Source organism: Amblyomma americanum, chromosome 8, assembly GCF_052857255.1.
Source record: "Amblyomma americanum isolate KBUSLIRL-KWMA chromosome 8, ASM5285725v1, whole genome shotgun sequence".
NCBI classification, from domain to species: domain Eukaryota; kingdom Metazoa; phylum Arthropoda; class Arachnida; order Ixodida; family Ixodidae; genus Amblyomma; species Amblyomma americanum.
Window position 1 is genome coordinate 60,151,617 of NC_135504.1, and position 19,456 is coordinate 60,171,072.

The following is a 19,456-nucleotide window of genomic DNA, read 5'->3' on the forward strand; positions in this document are numbered from 1 at the left end:
CTTCATATGGTATAAAATTTCACTACAACAAGCTTTATAAATTTGCCAAGGCGTTGAACAAGCCTTTCAAACTATCTTTTGACAGACTGCACATGGGACCCAAGACGTACATATATAACACCACTACAGACAGTGTTGTGCCGTCCAACAGATAGCTAAACAATAGTAAATGCCCGAATGATACCCATGAGTCGAGTGCACGTAACATTCAATCACTATCTTTGTCATATGCCAACATCCGAAGCCTAGTGCCAAAACGCGATCTGCTTTCTTCTTTCCTAGACGATAGTGAATCGCACATCATCATTCTTACAGAAACTTGGTTGAATCCTAACATTACAAACAACGAAATCATTCGCGGTGCACATTCATACAACATATACAGGCATGATCGCATTGGAAAGAGAGGCGGTGGCGTCCTTTTAGGCATAAAGAAAACAATAACATCATACGTAATTAACACTGATTCAAATCTGGAAATTGTCTGGGCCGCCTGCCTACTATCTTGCACTAGGATTCTGATAGGCGCTTGTTACCGCCCGCCAGATTCTAGTCATTCTTTCGTTAATGAATTGCGTATCAGTATTACTAAAGCAACAGAGTTATGTCCTGCTCATAGCATCTATCTTATCGGAGATTTTAGTTTTCCTTTAATCAACTGGGCTCAACTATCATCACCTTGTCATATTTCCACAGAATTTTGCAACCTGACGCTCGATTTCAACCTATTCCAGGTTGTAAACCAACCTACACGCGACACTAACATACTAGATCTGATACTGACTACAGCACCGGAAACGATAGGACCAGTAACTCATTTAAAGGGATTCAGCGATCATCATTTACTTCAGCCAAGTATTGACATCCCGGTTCAGTTTATGGGCTATGTAACAAAAAAGATTCACGATTATAATAAGGCTAATTTCACAGCTATCAACACAGAACTAGAAACCTTCTTTTATAACAGATTTCTACCTTCAATTAACAACCGGTGCGTTGAGGAAAACTGGATACTTTTTAGAGATAAGATTTCATATTTGATCAACCGGTTTGTCCCTGTGATCAAAATAACTAAAGATAAATCTAATCCCTGGTTTACTAGAAGGCTTAAACAACTAAGGAACAAGAAAAAGCGGCTATACCGGACTGCTAAGCGTGCCTGTACCATTTCTGCGTGGAACAAGTACAGTGATGCACTAAAACTCTATTGCTCCGCCTTATCTGCTGCAAAAGACAAATATTTTTCACATGATCTTCCAGCCCTTTTGAAAACTAACCCCAAAAAGTTTTGGAAACAAGTATGCCCTGAGCGTGATGATAGTTCCATCTCTCTACAAAGTAACAACACCCCCATCTCAGACAACGAGTGCCCCTCATTATTTAACACCTTCTTTTCATCTGTGTTCTCTTCTGAATATCATTCCACCCTTCCGGAAGTTCCGGATCTTAATTACCGCTACATGACACCTATTCCGATAACTGAAGAAGGCATCACGTGTCTCATAAATTCTCCTAAGGTATCTACTTCGGCTGGTGTTGATGGCATTAATTCAAAAATTTAAAAAAATACAGTTCCAGTGGCAAGCAAAATTTTATTTCATATTTTTCAGCAATAATTAACTACAGGAATACTACCCTCAGACTGGAAGATAGCTAAAATAGTGCCAATTTTTAAATCTGGAAACAAAAACTCCGCTGAAAATTACCGTCTTGTATCTCTCACGTGCATCTGCTGCAAAATGCTTGAACATATAATTTCATCGCATGTCTTTAGTCATCTTGAGCAGAATAACTTTTTTTACACTAATCAACACGGGTTTAGAAAGGGTCACTCCTGCGAAACACAGTTATTCGAACTAACTACTGATTTGCATTTTAATATGAACAATAACCTTCAAACTGACTGTATATTCCTTGATTTTGCCAAAGCGTTCGACCGCGTAGCTCACTGCCGCTTGATTTCGAAATTATCATCACTCCGTCTAGACTCGCTAACTTTAACATGGCTTCGTAACTTCCTCTCGCATCGCCAACAGTTCGTATTTGTTAATAATCTGTCCTCTAACCTTTCCCCAGTTAACTCCGGTGTACCGCAGGGCAGTGTGCTTGGTCTCTTATTATTCCTTATTTATATCAATGATTTACCTAATAATATAACTTCTAGTATGCGAATTTTCGCGGATGATTGCATTATATACCACCCTATTAGATCTACTAATGACCACCTGGCGCTCCAATCAGACCTCCTTACTATTAACGACTGGTGCAACTCATGGTTAATGACTCTTAATGTATCCAAGTGCAAAGTCATCTCTTTCACCCGTAAAAATAACAAATCTAGCTATACATACCGTATTCAAAATGATCTACTCTCTCACGTATCACATTACAAATACCTCGGCGTTAACTTTTCTTCACATCTTTCATGGTCATACCATATCTCATCCATATGTGCCGTCGCCTCAAAGTCATTAGGATACCTACGCCGTAATTTCCGAAATTCACCGTCTAATATTCGAAAACTAGCATACCTCACTTTTGTTCGTCCACAACTTGAATTTGCTTCTCCCATTTGGTCTCCCTATCATAAGAACATGATCATCGCGTTAGAATCTATCCAAAACAGGGCAGCACGATTCATTTCACGAAACTTTAACTGCCGCTCAAGCGTCACTCAGATTAAAACAGATCTTTCTCTACAATCATTAAGCACGCGCCGTGACATCGCTCTCCTCACACTATTTCACAAATATGCGCACTTCAATAGAACTACCTCATTTCAACTCGATGTCTCATCCCGCACGTCGAAAAGATTATATAATCAGTTTAGTTTCGCAAGAATATATGGTGACACATTGGCTTTTAACTCATCTGCATTACCACGAGCCATCAGATTATGGAATGATCTGCCAGACAACATCGCTTCCGCGTCTAATCTAGAATCTTTCCATTCTAAACTCATCACATATTTCACTGAAACCGTCATTTAGCACACCTACGTTCAAGTCTATTATTGTTCTTTGCTTTGCTGCTACACTCGTGCCATTCGGATGTTTTCTTACTTATGTTTGCTTGCCATGTTTCCGTGTTTGCCTTAATCGCGCTTTGTTTCCACGTTCGGTGAGCACATTATCCTGTATTGTAGTGAATTATTTTGCGTCGCGTACGTTTCCTTTTGTTTCCTTTGGTTATTAATGCACTGTATTATATCTTTTTTTCGCCCCCCTTACACAATGCCAAATGGGCCTGTAAGGAATTTCAAATAAATAAATAAATACATAAATAAATATCCGCAGATCACCCGACGACAGTCTTGCAGTTTTACTTTTTCTATTAACATTTTTGCTGTCGCCAAAAGCGTTCCCCATCGCCTTTCTACGGCAGTCTTAACTGTTCGCTGATATCACTGGAAACACTTGAAAAGATAGATTTTTGATACATCCCTGAATAATGGATCATTACGTTCAATATTTATATAACGGTGTCTTACAATTTTCCAATTTCTGAATTGTAGTCCGAGAAAGCTTGAGCGACTTGCTTGAGCGAGAGTATCAGCATCAGTTCGCTGATATATTCCGCACTGCGATCGCTACCCTATTCGGGGTAGCTAATCGCCAGAAACTCTGGACAGGCGCATTTTTTCAACGGGATGTTGCTCATGAACGCATTTTCTTCGCATATGACACGATTGCACCATAACAATAAAGATATCCGCTATAGATTTCTGCTATAAGCTTCCCATTTTCCGGACCTCGTTGTTCACTGTCCAATTAACGCACCACATTACTCTTCTTCAGTATTCGTAGCCATGATGGGAGCGCAGGGCAAACTGAAATCAAGATTTTTCTACGCTTCAGAAGGTTCGACCATTCCCACCAGTATACCCATAACAGCATTTTACAATATTCCACTGCTGCGTGACAATTATTCCCAAAAATACACCCAATCGATTTCATTTGGCAGTTTTAACTACTCTGCGCGACCGCAAGGAAAACATTAAAAGCAAAGATTCTGCTACTCGTCGGAAGGTTAGACCATTCCCAACAAGATTTTCTCAACAATGTCTTGCAATTTTTCACAGCTGCCTCAGAATAAAAGTAATGTAAAAGGAAGCTTGGCTTGAGTGAGCCGCGGAGAAAATAGAAGGAATCCCCTGACTTTATCCGCTATTGCACGCAACCATAATACCTTCGGAAAGATAGTAGTAACGTGTTCTGGAGTGTTGAACTCTGTGCTTCAATATACTTCCTATCTCCATAATTGTGGAGCCAAATATGCCACTACGATAAAAAATTGGAAAATTGGTTTTTGGGGAAAGGAAATGGCACAATATCTGTCTCACATATCGGCGGACATCTAACCGCGCCGTAAGGAAAAGGATAAAGGAGGGAGTGTAAGAAGAAAGGAAAAAAGATGTGAAGTAGTGGAGGGCTCGGAATAATTTCGACCACTTGGGTATCGTTAACGTGCACTGACATCGCACACCACACGGGCGCCTTTTGCGTTTAATAATAATAACAATACTAATAATTGGTTTTTGGGGAAAGGAATTGGCGCAGTATCTGTCTCATATATCGTTGGACACGTGCACCGCACCGTAAGGGAAGGGATAAAGGAGGGAGTGAAAGAAGAAAGGAAGAAAGAGGTGCCGTAGTGGAGGGCTCCGGAATAATTTCGACCACCTGGGGATTTTTAACGTGCACTCGCATCCCACAGCACACGGGCGCCTTAGCGTTCTTTTTTTGCGTTTCGAATATATCGAAACCCTGCCGCTGCTGGTGGGTTCAAAGCCGGGAACTAAATAATAATAATAATAATTGGTTTTTGGTGGAAAGGAAATGGCGCAGTATCTGTCTCATATATCGTTGGACACCTGAACCCAAATGCGCATTTTTGCCACCCAATTTGCTTGACAGCAATTAATGAAAACGAGAATGGCCGTGTTTCCGTCTTATTAGCAATTAACAGCAGCCACTGTCGGACCAAATGCAAGTCATTGGGAAAACCTTTTGGAAACCTTAACGGAGGTACAGCATCATAAGTACGAATAGCTAGCTGCCTCGAAACACGCAGCTGCCGCTCATAAATAATAATAATAATAATTGTTTTTTGGGTGAAAGGAAATGGCGCAGTATCTGTCTCATATATCTTTGGACACCTGAACCGCGCTGTAAGGGAAGGGATAAAGAAGGGAGTGAAAGAAGAAAGGAAGAATAGGTGCCGTAGTGGAGGGCTCCGGAATAATTTTGACCCCCTGGGGATCTCTGACGTGCACTGACATCGCACAGCACACGGGCGCCTTAGCGTATTTCCTCCATAAAAACGCAGCCGCCGCGGTCGGGTTCGAACCCGGGAACTCCGGATCAGTACTCATAAATAGGAGAATTCGCATTTTTGTATAAGCAGCACTGAGTAAAACTGGCTTGGTTTTGTTTGTGGTGGTTTAACGCCCCAAAGCGACCCAGGCTATGAGGGACGCCGTAGTGAAGGGCACCGGATAATTTCGACCCCCTGCAATTCTTTAACGTGCACTGAAATCACGCAGTTCACGGGTCCCTAGCATTACACCTCCATTGAAATTCAACCGCCGCGGCCGGGATCGAACCCGCGACATCCGGGTCAGCAGCCGAGCGCCATAGCCACTGAGCCACCGCGGCGACTTTAGTAAAATTAAATCAGAATATAATTTAAACGAGAACCGCGGAGCAAAGAATGCGAAGCACCTCTTAATGCAAGCTGTGTACTGCCTTTCCGTTTTCTCGATCAGGAAAACACGGCGTTATAAAGCAGCAACAATGTCCGCTTCCTCTCACAAACCGCGAGCTGAGAAGTGCTATTGGTACCGGGCAGTAGGCAAAAATGGAGAAAAAGGGTGCGTGGGAGGGCGAACATCCCATGCTAGGAAACGTTTCGGCACTGTTCGTGCAAAGCACAGGTGAAACTTTTTGCCGCAATCATGCCCCTCAGTAGTTTCTATTTCTGGTCACGTAGCTTCCGGCGTTTCTTTTGTTGATATCCGAGGATGTGCTGGAAATGATCGATATTAGAGACTTTTAGTATAGCGTACGCAGACATACGCAAAGGCATAGCGCACGCTATAAAATAGCGTGCTTCGTACTGCGCATGCGCTAAACGCTGTTCCAAACCGAGGTTTAGCGTACGTGCGCGTTACGTACGCAATTTCTCGAATTTAGCGTGCGTGCTCATGCGTACGCTGGGAAAAATAGCGTTGTCAAGATGGCGGCGCCCACGTCCCCCGCTTCGGAGAGAATTCGTCAATGTTATTGGGCTTTTAGGCATATTCATTGCTTTAAATGGCACACGTGATAATCGCTTTGCCTCGCCTCGCCAACAGCATAAAGAAATAGGAATAAACTTGCCCAGTTTTAGATTCTGTTTAACGATTCCGCAGCTCTTAACCCTAACAAGATAGAACCGACTGTGGATTGCCTTGATTTGGATTCTTAAGGAAATGTAGTCACAGCCTTGGCAAAAGTAGCCGTTTCGGCGGCTAGCTGGTCCATCAAAGACTAGCCACCAAGCCCGTCGCAGCAACGCTGCGTCGCAGTGCTCGTAGCACGTGTGTGCGTTGACATCGTGGTCGTACTTCTCAGATGGCAGCCACCGTGTTGACAGAGCAAAAAATTTCCGCTCCTCGCCTGCGATTTACATTCGCAGACGATTTTGCGCCTAGATGCATAGAGTCTGCGTTGCTGTTCACGCTCGCGCATCATCACGGCTTCGATGTCGTCCCAGCTTAAAAACGCTAGGCAGTAGGGGTCCGAAAGGATGCTAGTACACACTATGACGTTATTAAGAACCTCGCTCGGCTCGGTTACCTAAAAAAAGTCAGGCCCTACCTCCACTGTGCAGAGCACGAACCATTTGGCCACGCAACCGGCTATCTGCGTGATGCGACTTGGATAACCTTGGCCATGCCTTGGCTAAATAGAAAAAACATCGTCGCAACATATTTTCACAATTTAACACCAGATGGCGCCACTGCAACCTACGCTATCGTTGCGTTCAGACTGGCATACGATAAACTAAAGGTGGTTATGCTCAGTGAGACCACAGCGCCTGTAAAGACTAGTAAACCGCTGAAGTTGTCCCTTTCACAGGAAAGAGAAGGGCCGATGCTACAATGCACTCTTAGGCCTACGTTTTTTGGAGGCGCGTGTGTGCTTTCATGCGAAAGCGGCTATGACTATTGGCTTTACTTTTGGTCTTCTTGAATAAATCAAGGTATTCAACTAACAAAACGTCGCATGTGAAGCTTTTTAATTGTACGGTGAGTGAAATAAACAAATAGCCACAATATTCATTTAGATAACTTTCATGACTTGCAGTTGATCACGCGTCGATCGGGACAGCCTTGATGAGGTGTATATAAAGATGAAGCTAAGGTAAACTCATACCTGATACCTGGTAAACTGATACCTGATTTAATACCTGCTGCGGGTCCTTGGACCCAAGATATTAAACTTATTTTTGGAATATGGCGGAGTGTTTGGCTTGAAGCACTCTGGCACGAGTCGGCCCGGTATTGCACTGCTTCCGGGATCGGCCCGGGGCATATTAGCGCGCGCCTTTTCTTTCTTTGCTTTCCTATCCCTTAACTTTCTTACTTTCAGCACGCGGCAGCGAGCGTGGCTTGGCTTGAGCCAGTAGGCAGGCCCGTGCACTTTCCTTTTCTTTCTTCCTATCAGCAACAGCAGCAAGGTAAACCGACATCAGTGGATTTTCAGTCATTCAGTATTTTACAGTCCCGGGTGCAAACTCTCATCCCGTGGTTGTGTGTTTGCTTGTGTGTGTGTGCGTGTAATATCCTCTTCTGTGTGTTTGCAGCAGCATCTCAACACGAGCTTGCAATTTTAAAGTGTGAGCGCTGGCTACCTGCATTTCTTGTTCAAAGAGATATGCCCCGCGAATTGGATTGGCAGAGGCCTTCCGGCGTAATAGGAAAGCATGCCTATAAATTTCTTTCGTCAGCTGTTTGCCGTGGGAGTTTTCAAAAATTTCTACTAGATATCAACAATAAAACAGCAAAATTTCAGCGCAAAATCAATAATAAACCAGTAAAATTTCAACAGAACAGTACTCTATATTTTCAATGCTTCTTAGTGGCCAATATTCAAGAAATCTCAATAACCCTCAATGTTTTATCAACAAATAAGCAACGTTATTTCAAGGTAAATTCTCGAAATTGACCAGCAGCATTTAGATCACTCTTAAACAAAAAAAACGAAATAATCTATGGATTCGAAAGTCAATCTCTGTCAGCTCGTGTAGCTTGAATCGAACCTCTGCGATCTCGAGCTGTCGAGCTGGAAAACAGGCGGACAGGGAATAGCGAGATAGTCCCTTACGTAATGTCTGCAGCACAGATGGCCTCCTGATGAGATATGGCCTCTGGCCGTTTTACCCTTAAAAACAAATAGGCGGGTGAAGCACTGGAAGATGATACCGCATCAATATGAGTTTACTGGAGTAGAAAGCAACGAAAAAAACCATTTTTCAAGTAAAGTGCTAAGAAAATAAAAATAACAAGCTCAGTAACACTGCAGTGAAACGTAGAAAAAACAGTAAAAACGTATTGGTTTCAAGTCCCAAAATTTGTTCCCTATTTCGTAATGCTTTGTACAGCTCTAACCACACCCGAGACAAAATTTTTCTTATTGGCAAGGCCAGGCTTCGAGTAGTAAAATAAAACAAATTAGCAGAGATCTTCCGTCTGCCGAGTACAAAGCCACGTGTGCAACTTCTTCAGAGCGATCTTTTCTGCCTGCCATGCGGCGAACTTTTCCAGTCTTTCTGGGTGTGCAGAATCCGCCACATAAAGTAAAAAGAAGGGCCCTTTCCATCACGGTAGTTAAGCCTATTCGTGGCGTTACGTGTGAAGCTTTTCGGTAGTTCGTATAATACACCATCCACAGAATCAGGAAAAAATTGGCGGTGGTTTAACTCTGGTTAAACCTGGAGTGACGCGATAGCTACAGCTGGCCGAGTGGAACTTGGTCGCGTGACGAACCACGTGACGAACCACGTGATCAGCCACAGCGCCGCGCCGCCGGCAGCTGCTCGGCACCACGTGACCATCCACGTGACAGCGTGGCGGCGCAGCCACAGGGTTGCGCGCCGCCGAGCTCGAAATGTTACCTAATGTAACTATCGCTACAAAAGGGGCTTTAGTATATCAGATGGTATTAAGGCATGGTAGCCACATTGGTTATCACCACTCAACGGGCTCTTATATCCTGAAATTACACATATACGCGACAAGTACGGCCGGCTCCTATTTAATGAAGACCTAGGTTTTCTTCTGATATATATCTTTTCGCAATAAATTATTTAGAGCTCAATGTTTTACCACATTTCTCTAGTCTAAATGGTCACAGATCTCATATACCGAAAAAATGTTCGAGTCTTATGACAATAAAACTAGTCAGAATAGGACTGAATACCGCAACAACACCAGTGCGACAAAAAAGGTGTCTAAAGCCAGCTGTATTCTGGTGTCGCATATGGCCGAAATGATTGCCTAACCTAGGGCTGACAGGGCATGGGTAATTTTATGTGTGGTAAATGAAAACAAGCTTGCGGAAAGGGACAAAACTCAAGTAATAGATTTTATTAAAAAAGCGCTAAAAGAAAAAGAAGAAAGTTTTGGGGTACACCATAAGTAGACCGGTAAGAGGGCAGGGTAAGGCCCAATATTTTTTTTTTTAAATACGGATGCGCTTTTAAGACATGATAAAACCTGACCAAAAAGAATCGTCAAAACGTCGTCGCAAAGCCGAAATCATTTTCGCGAACAAATTTAAGGACTGAGGCAAGCATTGCTCGGTGGGGCTTCGGTCGTTCTGTTTATTTATTTTTGTGCAAAAGAAACACACGGCTAGTCGACGCCTCCGTCGCATCGGTACAAAGTTTCGTTTTCAAATGAAAATATCCCTCTCTGAGGACAGCGGTGATGTGAACTCCCTTGTAGTTAAACTGATACGAAGCTTGTTTCTGAAAGGTGACATAAGAGAGCCAATATGACCTTGTTGTGAATTCGTTCCTGTTGCTTACTTTTCCTTCTCCTGAAAGCTGTTTTCCCGAAACGGCACATAGCTGGGAGAAGCTAGGTTTCTACTCCGGAACAAATATTTGTACAGCAAGATAATTGATAACTGCGACAAATAAGCTGTGCTTCCAGAAAACAAACACTCGTACTACGATGCTCTTTTCGGAGAATATGATTTAACGTAGTGGCATGTCTGCGTACTAAAAATATTAAGCCGAATTGCTAAAGAAGATCGGCATGCTTTTGGGGCGGGAAAATATGAACGAAATTGAAATAATCACAAGTCTTACAAGCGGGCACTACTTTTTCTGGCACTGTGTATTGATTGTATATATTTTTGAGCATTAAGTCTTTCATTAGGTCTACACAGAAAGCATTGTTTATTTGATGTGTGGCACTAATGGGGCCGCAAGAATTAATCTTTCCAATCGTAAATCATCTATTCCAAAACCGCCACGTTGGAAGAGTGACGCGCTGCTTCGCATTAGCGTTCTCATGCACTAGTGCATGCCACTTTTTTTGTAGCGTAAGCTACACTGATCGAGGTTGAGCTGTTTCGCGTGGCTCCTGGAGAGCCGAGCTGCGCATGCGCGAGGAGCAGTCACGTCACACGGCGCACAGCTGGAACGCTGGTCTGCGCTCCACCTCCGCCGGTCTGCGCGCCTCGCCGGTCTGCGCATCCTCTGGAAACCGCACCACGTGACCAACTACGTGACTGGCGGGCAGCTGCTGCGCATTACGTGACCGAACACGTGGACCCCCCCCCGCCCCCTCCCGTACACTCACTGAATAAAAATCGCTGTGTCGAGGCTGGAAACGACGGCTCAAGGTTTAACCGTGAATGAAGGCGCATGTAGTGAATGCGCGCCTTTCATATATTAACTCTTCCGAACCAGATGTCGCCGCGCTTGCGCTGCGTATATCCTGGCCTAACAGGGCTAGGCCATCATCAGTTTTTTCCCCTTTTCGAGCAATCCTTCATCATTAACGACTGTTAATGCGATAGGGTTAGACTTCCCGTTCGAAGCGAACCTCAGTATCTCTGGGTGGATAACTCATTGGTCGAAATGGACTCTGGCGTCGCAACTCTCGTAGCGAATCGTGTTGATGTTGTCTGTCGGTAAAATCGGGTTTGGTTGCTAGGGTTGTGGCGTCCTAACTGCATGACCTCTCGCGGGTGATTACACCACCCTACACTCATTACACTGTGCAGCAGTGCGGACGTCACTACAAATTTCTCATTGTTGCACCGGGTATAGACATCATTCAATCACCATTACATAATGCCTTTCACCAAAGAAAAGCAAATGCGCCCTAAATAAAAATGGCCGAGCGATGACCAGAACTGCTGACCCTCGGGTCCTGACCCGAGCACTCTACCCCTCGACCACTGGGGAACTTTCGTGAGGCTTGATTAATGCGGGTTTCAGTAAATAAAAAGTAGCACAAGAAAAAATTAGAAAGCACAAAAGAAAAAAACAAAAATGAAATAAAGAACAGTGTCGGTGTCTGCGAAGCGATATGCAGAATGGGCCCTGGAACGCGGAAGGTGCCCTTTAATGCCGCTGCGTCATGTGGAGGTTAAGTGTCTCCCGAATTTTTTCTGGATTCAGTTTATGTACCCGTAGAGAAAAAAGGCGCCTGAAGAAATTTTTCTTTTTTGTGTTGGAAAGGCTCCGCGTTCAAAGTTATATTTGTTGTTAAAAGAAGTCTAATCGTACCACGAAGTACATTGTCCTGGCACGGAAATATGCTATTCCAGAGCGCCATCCGAAATCCGAGCACCTATTCAAAATTGGTGCTCAGATTAGTTATAGAACAGAACGTAACTAAATGCAAATTCATGCACGTCTCATGAGAACGTTCCAACATTTCCTACGCATATTCACTGAAATCAACTATCATATCACATGTTGAGTCTTACAAGTACCTAGGAGTCCGAATCAGCAATAACCTAACAAGGAATGAGCATATCACAAGACCACCTGCTCTCGCTTCAAGAACACTGGGCTTCATTAGAAGGTTACTTTCACTATTCCAGCTTTCCATTCGTAAACTTGCGTACGAAACTTTCGTTCGCCCGAAGCTCGAATACGCATCGGGAATTTGGTCCCCTTATCAGGTGTACCTAATTAACAAAACCATCCAGAATCACGCCGTCCGCTTTATAACCTCAAAACATGACTTTCGCTACAGCATCACCAGTATTAAGACACCTCTCGGTATCAACCCACTAGCCGATAGACGCAAAACTTCTCGCCTACCTCTGTTACGTAAGATTTACCACGACTTATCCATCCCCCGTGATTATCTACTAGTTCCACCAGTGCGCACATCATCTCGCCTATTAAACTCCATGAGCGTGGATCTAATACCACCTGAAACAAATATTTTTTTACCAGCCGCAATTCACGAGTGTAACCAGCTTCCTGAGCGTGCTGTAATCGAACGCGATATCGTAAGTTTCACGCAATGCCTAACATGTCATCTTAGATCATAAATTGTTGCCTCGCCTTCCTTTTCATTATAGCGCCTCTACCATTTGAAGTGTGATTTTGTGCCTGAGCCTTCTGACTATTTTGTGCTTCTGTTTTCAATTTTTGTGTCATTTTTATGCGTTACCTGCCCCCTTCCTTTTACGTAACACCCAACCCGGGGGTATTAGGGTCTTATAAGTTATGATCATGATGAAGATATGAGATAAGACGATATTAAAATTCGTCTTCTGCGGTATGCTATGTAAATTCCTATAGAGAGCTGATATTGAGCTTGTTTGACGTCCCAGGAAACACAAGAAATGTAAACAGCAAAGAGCATGTATACAGCCATGCCCACCTTGCTTCGACAGGGAACTTTTTCTTAAGCATTCCTGCACTTCGAAAAGAAAATCGAACTTTCTATGAAAAGGTGCCAGTCCTAATGAAAAAGCAAGACAGCGCCTTAACCTGGCCTTCGTACCAACTGATCCACTGTGGCGGCTACGGAAGGTTGAGTGGGAAACATTTAGCCGTTAAATTCAGTGTACTAGCTCGCTTCTGACTGATCACACACGACTGTAAAGTTACGTGAGAACGCCCACGCAAACTACAGATATACATGAAAAAAAAATCCCCACTCGGTTAACTTTCGTGCCAAGTGCCAAAAACTACAAAAAATGTCCGGACTGGCACATAAACAGTACATCCATGCTCATTGTCTCACTCATCATCCCTGAACCAATTAAAAGACGTTTCGCTGTAGGCATCAAATAAGAGCTGCAGTATAGTTGCAGCGCCTGGTACACCATGGTTTCCCGAGTTTTAGGTCCCATTGCCGGTTCGCTACTTACAGAGGCCAGGCGGTGGTTGAATTCGAGTCCATGTTGCTGATACTGAAAATGTAGCATGCCTGTCTAAGGTGCAGGTTTGCCACAGCCTTTCGTAAGTGTGAGATGGTCTTGGCTGAGGCTTTCATTTGAGCTAGTTAGTTGTAGCTGTGAAACATATTGACTAGCACATACACAGACAGGGACCGAAGTAAGAGTAAGAGACAGGACACACGCTAGACTTTAGACTTGCAACTAGATATTTAACTTGAAACACAGTATTTATACACTTTCCTTCTGCGCCACGAGTGCCACATATCAGTTGCTGTCGCGTCTAATGACGCTGGTGTTCCTTCCTTTATCTGAACATTGGTGCTGTTGGGACTTGTTGTTGATCCTTCTGCAGGTCTCTCGTGCTGGTTTTAGCTTCTTGATAATTTTTCTTCTGATAGAGACCACCCACCCTTTTTATGTATAACTTTTAGATCCTCCTCGTTTATCGTTTGTGTTTCGCGCCAATTGAAAGCACCCTATCAAGTTTGATTTCACTTATCTTGTATTGCTAGAGGTCTTCGGAGTGCTCCCCAGTGCATGTGCCTTGTTCATTTTGTTCCATCAAGCTTCAATTTCTTCGTCGTCATTTGACGCGACGGCAACTGATAGGTGGCACTGGTGGCGCAGAATGAAAGTGTATGAATACTGTGTTTCAAGTTAAATATCCAGTTGCAAGTCCAGCGTGTGTCCTGTCTCCTACTCTTACTTTGGTCCCTGTCTGTTTATGCGCAAGTCAATATGTTTCACGGCTTTAACTAGTCTGCTGGCAACTTGCTCTCGTTTCTGTCAAATCAATCAAATCATATTTTATTCTCCAGAAAGTATCTGGATGGTCACCTGGGCTAAAAGCTGTACGGACAGCTTGACGAAGGCCCAGGAAACCATTACATGGCAGCAGCAGACAAAACGAAATAACAATGAACAATACAGTAGTGGTCGTCAATAAATAAATAGAAAAGAAATTATACAGCGTATGCATGAGAGCAACACAGCAGAAATAAGATAACAGAATGTTTATCAATAATGAATGAATGCAAAAAAAAAGAGTACAGTGATGACAGACATTTTCTCAGATGACATAAGAATAAATACAGATTACATTTTCACAAAGTATGTTCGCAGTTGTTTTGGACTAAATCCAGCAGTATCTTTATATTTATTTAGAAAAAATGGCAGATTGTGAGCCAAGGATTGCAGCTTGTAATCAGTTCGAAACTGTGGTAAGGACCAAGTGTCAGTACAACGAGTGTTAACTTTTGGTGTACGATATTCAAGGGAAGCAAGTTGTGTCAAGAAATTACTCATACCTGTGGAAGAAAAGTATGTTATTTGTAACAAACGAAATTCATATATAATATTTACACGGATCATATTGAAAGATGCTATTGTGGAATTAACACTTGATGTTGGTTCGGTGTTTGCGATAAGACGAACAATTTTCCTCTGCAAAACGAGAAGCTTGTTAATATTTCTTTTAGTTGTTGTTGCCCATACCAGTGTACAGTAGTTAATATGAGAAAGAAATAGAGCGTAATATATTTGTAGTTTAGCGCTTGTGGGAAGAAATGTGCGGCAGCGTGAGATTACGCCAGTAACAGCAGACAGTTTTCTAGAGATATAAATAATTTGGGCGTCCCATTTAAGATGGGCAGAAAAATACACACCGAGAACCTTATGCTCGCTGACTATTTCTATATGCTGGTCTTGAAAAACGAATGAATTCACCGGAGGAACTGTTTTATTCTGAGCACGAAAAATAACGGCTTTGGATTTAGTTGGGTTTACTTTGATTTTATTTACTCTTGTCCATGCCGATAGTTTAGTAAGGACATCATTGCATTTTAACTCTAGTGCGCTAATATTACTCCCAGAAATAAGTAAGGTGCTATCATCAGCATAGATTATGAATTTAACTGTGGTGTCAATATTTACGATATCATTGATAAAAGTAATAAATAAAAGGGGCCCCAATATACTTCCTTGTGGCACGCCACATACTATTGGTAAGAATGATGACCTTTGGTTGTTAATACATACGCACTGGTACCTATTTTCTAAGTAGGATTTAACTAAAGCCAAAGCTGTACCACGAATTCCATATGATGAAAGTTTACTAATGAGAATACTGTGATCAATGGAGTCAAAGGCTTTACTAAAATCGAGGAAAATTCCGGCTGTCAATAAATTATTATTAATATTTTCCAAAATTATTTCCTTCAGGGCTAACAAGGCGGCTTCTGTCGACCGTCCCTTTCTGAATCCATACTGTGAGTTTGTCAAAATACTGTGCTTATCATAAAAGTTTGTAATGCGAGAAAGAATAATTTTTTCCAATCCCTTCGAAAATACTGGGAGGACAGAAATGGGACGGTAATTGGACGCAAGGTTGTGATCACCGCCTTTGTATAACGCAGATACCCTCGCACATTTCATAGAAGTTGGAAATATGCCTGTCTCAAGGACAAGATTAAAAATATGAGCAAGGGCAGACGTTAGCAATTCTAATACATACTTAACAGGTTTAATTTGAATATCGTTAGTGTCCAATGATCTACTGTTTTTTAGGCTCATGAATGTGCTGTGTATTTCATTTTCATCTGTAGGAGCAAAAAATATGCTTTCAGCACAGCTATAAGCTATGGTGACTGTATCTGAGGGAGAACTATTCGGTGTTGCAGCGTTTACAAAATAATGGTTGAAGTATTCAGCTATGTCGTGATCTCCAAGTTCACGGTCATTAATAGTTACCTTTCTCGGAATTGAACGGGAGTCATCCCGTCCAAGGACATTGTTTATAATTTTCCATGCAGCACCAGGTCGTTGCCTGTTTATATCTGCAAACAGTTTTTGGTAATATGCAGTCTTCGCACGTTTAATCTCCGCGTTTACTTGATTCCTTGTTTTCTTAAATTCCTTTAGGGCGGCTTCGGAACGTGAACGTAGAAAATCATGATAAAGGCGGTTTTTCGTTCTAATCAATTTGAGGTGTTCCCGGTTTATCCATGGTTTTCTCGTTTTCCTTGATGACTTAAGTGTTATCAATGGGAAGTGCTTTGCATAGATGTCCACAAAGATTTTAATAAATTCACCGTATGCATCATTCGGGTTTGTTTTGTTCAGGACAGTTGACCAATCACATGTCGATAAATCTTGTCTGAACATTTCTAAAGTGTCCTGCGTGATAGATTGAATTAGAATGGGTTCTTTAAGTTGTCTTGTTTGTGTGCAGTTTGTTCGATAAGTCATAAATACAGGGCAATGGTCACTTATGTCAGAAGTTAGGGTACCAGAGGTATGAACTTTTGTATTTATATTTGTCAAAATAAAGTCGAGTGCGGATTGAGTAGTGACTGTAACTCGTGTAGATGTTGTGATTAGGTTCAGAAAACCAGAGGAATGTAACGCAGTCTTAAATTGTCGAGTAGTGTTGGTATCAGCAAGCATATTTATGTTAAAATCGCCACCGCAGACAAGGCGGAAGTTGTTGCTGCATACATAGTCTAGCAATGACTCAAAAAACTCTATGAAAGATTTTACGTTACCTCCTGGTGGACGATATACAACAGAGATTGTTTCATTTTTGCATTGTACGGTGATGATTTCAAAGTCGGAGGTTACTTTGCTAAAGTCAGGCAAAATTTCACAGTTCTTGTGTACTTTAACATGAACTGCAACACCACCACCTCGTCTGCCAGTACGATTTAAAAAGAAATTCCTATAGCCTGGTAATCTCAACATATTACATCCGTCGTGATACCACGTCTCTGACAACATCACGATAGTAAATTTAAAACCAAAATCATCCAGAAATGAGATAAGAGCATCTTCTTTTCCACTCACAGACCGTGCGTTAATGTGCAGAACAGATTCGCAAGATTTTGCAGGAGGTTCAACATCTTTAGGAAAAATGAATTCTTGGTACTTCATAGAGGAATCCATGATGTGCTAGCTAATATGCGTTGTTATCAGAGGAACGAGTCCTATTCCGACTGACCAAATATGCCTTCAGGATCACTTTCATGTGCTATCAACACGGCTGAGCTGCCATCTGATTGCTTTGCGTAGATTTTGCCGCTATACGCCCAAACTGATTTCCATTTGTGTTCGTGTTTCTTTTTTACAGTCATCGCAAGTAGTTTCTTGAGCGCGGGACAGAGGTGCTCGTTTACAAAAACAGGTGCTGGATCGTCAAGGCCGAGGTCGTCATTTGTCAGCCGTGCTTTCTTGGCTTTTTTCAAGACAGCATCCCGTTTTGAGCGTGTCTTGAACTGCACGACAATGCTTTTGGTCTTATCAGCCTTTCGTGTCGGCACCCGGTGGCAGGCTTCAATGTCACTTGCAACGACAAGTTGAAGCGCGCGTTCAAGAGGGTCAGGTAATGGTTTGAAGCCTCCCAAGTTACGCACGTTCATGTAGACCACGAGCCAGCGTGCATGTCCTTAATGGAGGCGGTTGCTTACCACTCGCCCCGCTACCCGCTCAGAAGCGAAGAAGACCGTGAGAGTTTCGTCAAACTTTTCACTGAAGATTGCGCATCCGTGGATCAAGACTCACTTACGTTTGTTTTTGCCGTTTAGTAAACGTTCTCTCCTTTGTAAGACAACCAATTCCCCCTCCTCTATCTGACCACTGAAATTGGACAAGTGTTAGGGGTAGTGGCATCATCATATGTTTAAAATGAGTTGCCGGCAGTGTTCGCAGCCCTGTCCTGTGGAGCCCTCGGACGTTTTCGTGAACGGCGCTGACCGGGCTTTCGAAGGCGACGAAGATAAAGCGATTTTTAGGGGTGGGCGATGGTGTGGGCGTTTTCGTACATTGGATACTTCGCGCGAAAAGATCGCCGGGAGATATTTCTGGTGGAGGCGTTCTGTCAGAACGTTATGTTATTCTGTCTTTTTGTTATTGGTTTTATCTTTTCTGAGGAGATAATATATGCCGAGATGTGACAGCCAACAATAAATAGCTTCGACTAATAGAGTGCTTTTACTTTTTCATGTAAAAATTATCTCTAGTACTGCGGCGTCAGATAATGGCAGGCTGTGCTGAGATTAGCAGTGTGCGTTTTTATTTGCTGTTCTACCAGCACTGCGGTAGTAGAGTTAGTTGCTATAGCCATATGTAAATTGAAAGACTGCGCTTAGTTCACCCCAGTTATTTCCTTCACGATACCTCAAGCACACGCAAAGTTCCCAGTGATAGTGCTGAAATTATAATTAAGCTACTTCCGCCTTATCCACTTTCTAAGGGCGCCTGGCCATTTTGGCAAAATATAGTAGCTTGCCGGATATTGTTTTCTCGCAAGTATTTGTTTTTTTAGGTTCTTTTAAGATCTTGATGGCGCAGCATGCTGAACTCCTTCGAAGACTGGGACTCACATTCTGACCTGCTGAACTCCCGTAGATCAAGATCATTTAAACTTCATCGAACGCCAATATCAACTGAATCTCTCATCTGAATCATGAACTACCTTTGCAGGCTGAGTGTTTGAAACTGCTTTTGCCCCCCGTATGGTGCAGCGGGGTTTGCGGAGCCTCTTCCAAGCACGCACCCCTGAAGAAGCCGGGCGCCGAGCCAGGGGACGCTTGTACCCATTTTTACCGGTGGGTTTCCGGCGATGGGTTCTGAGCCAACCACCTTCCGCAGCCGAGGCGGACGCCCAAGACCCCAGAGAACAAGACGGAGATTGCCATGCGGTGTCTTATTATAATTTGGTTTAGGTTCGGTTTACGGGTGCTTAACGTACCGAAGCGACTCAGGCTATGAGGGACGCCGCAGTGAAGGTATCCCGAAATTTCGATCACCTGGGGTTCCATAAGGTGCACTGACATCGCACAGTACACGGGGCTCTAGAAATTCACCTCCATCGAAATTTTACAGCCGCGGCCCGGAATCAACGCCGCGTCTTTCGAGTCAGTAGCCGACTGTCATAACCACACAGCCACCGCGGCGGCCTTATTTTAATCTCACGGCCGGAAAATTTCATAAACATGTCATTTTTGCAAACCTGGAATGTCCTTCCAATTGGCAAT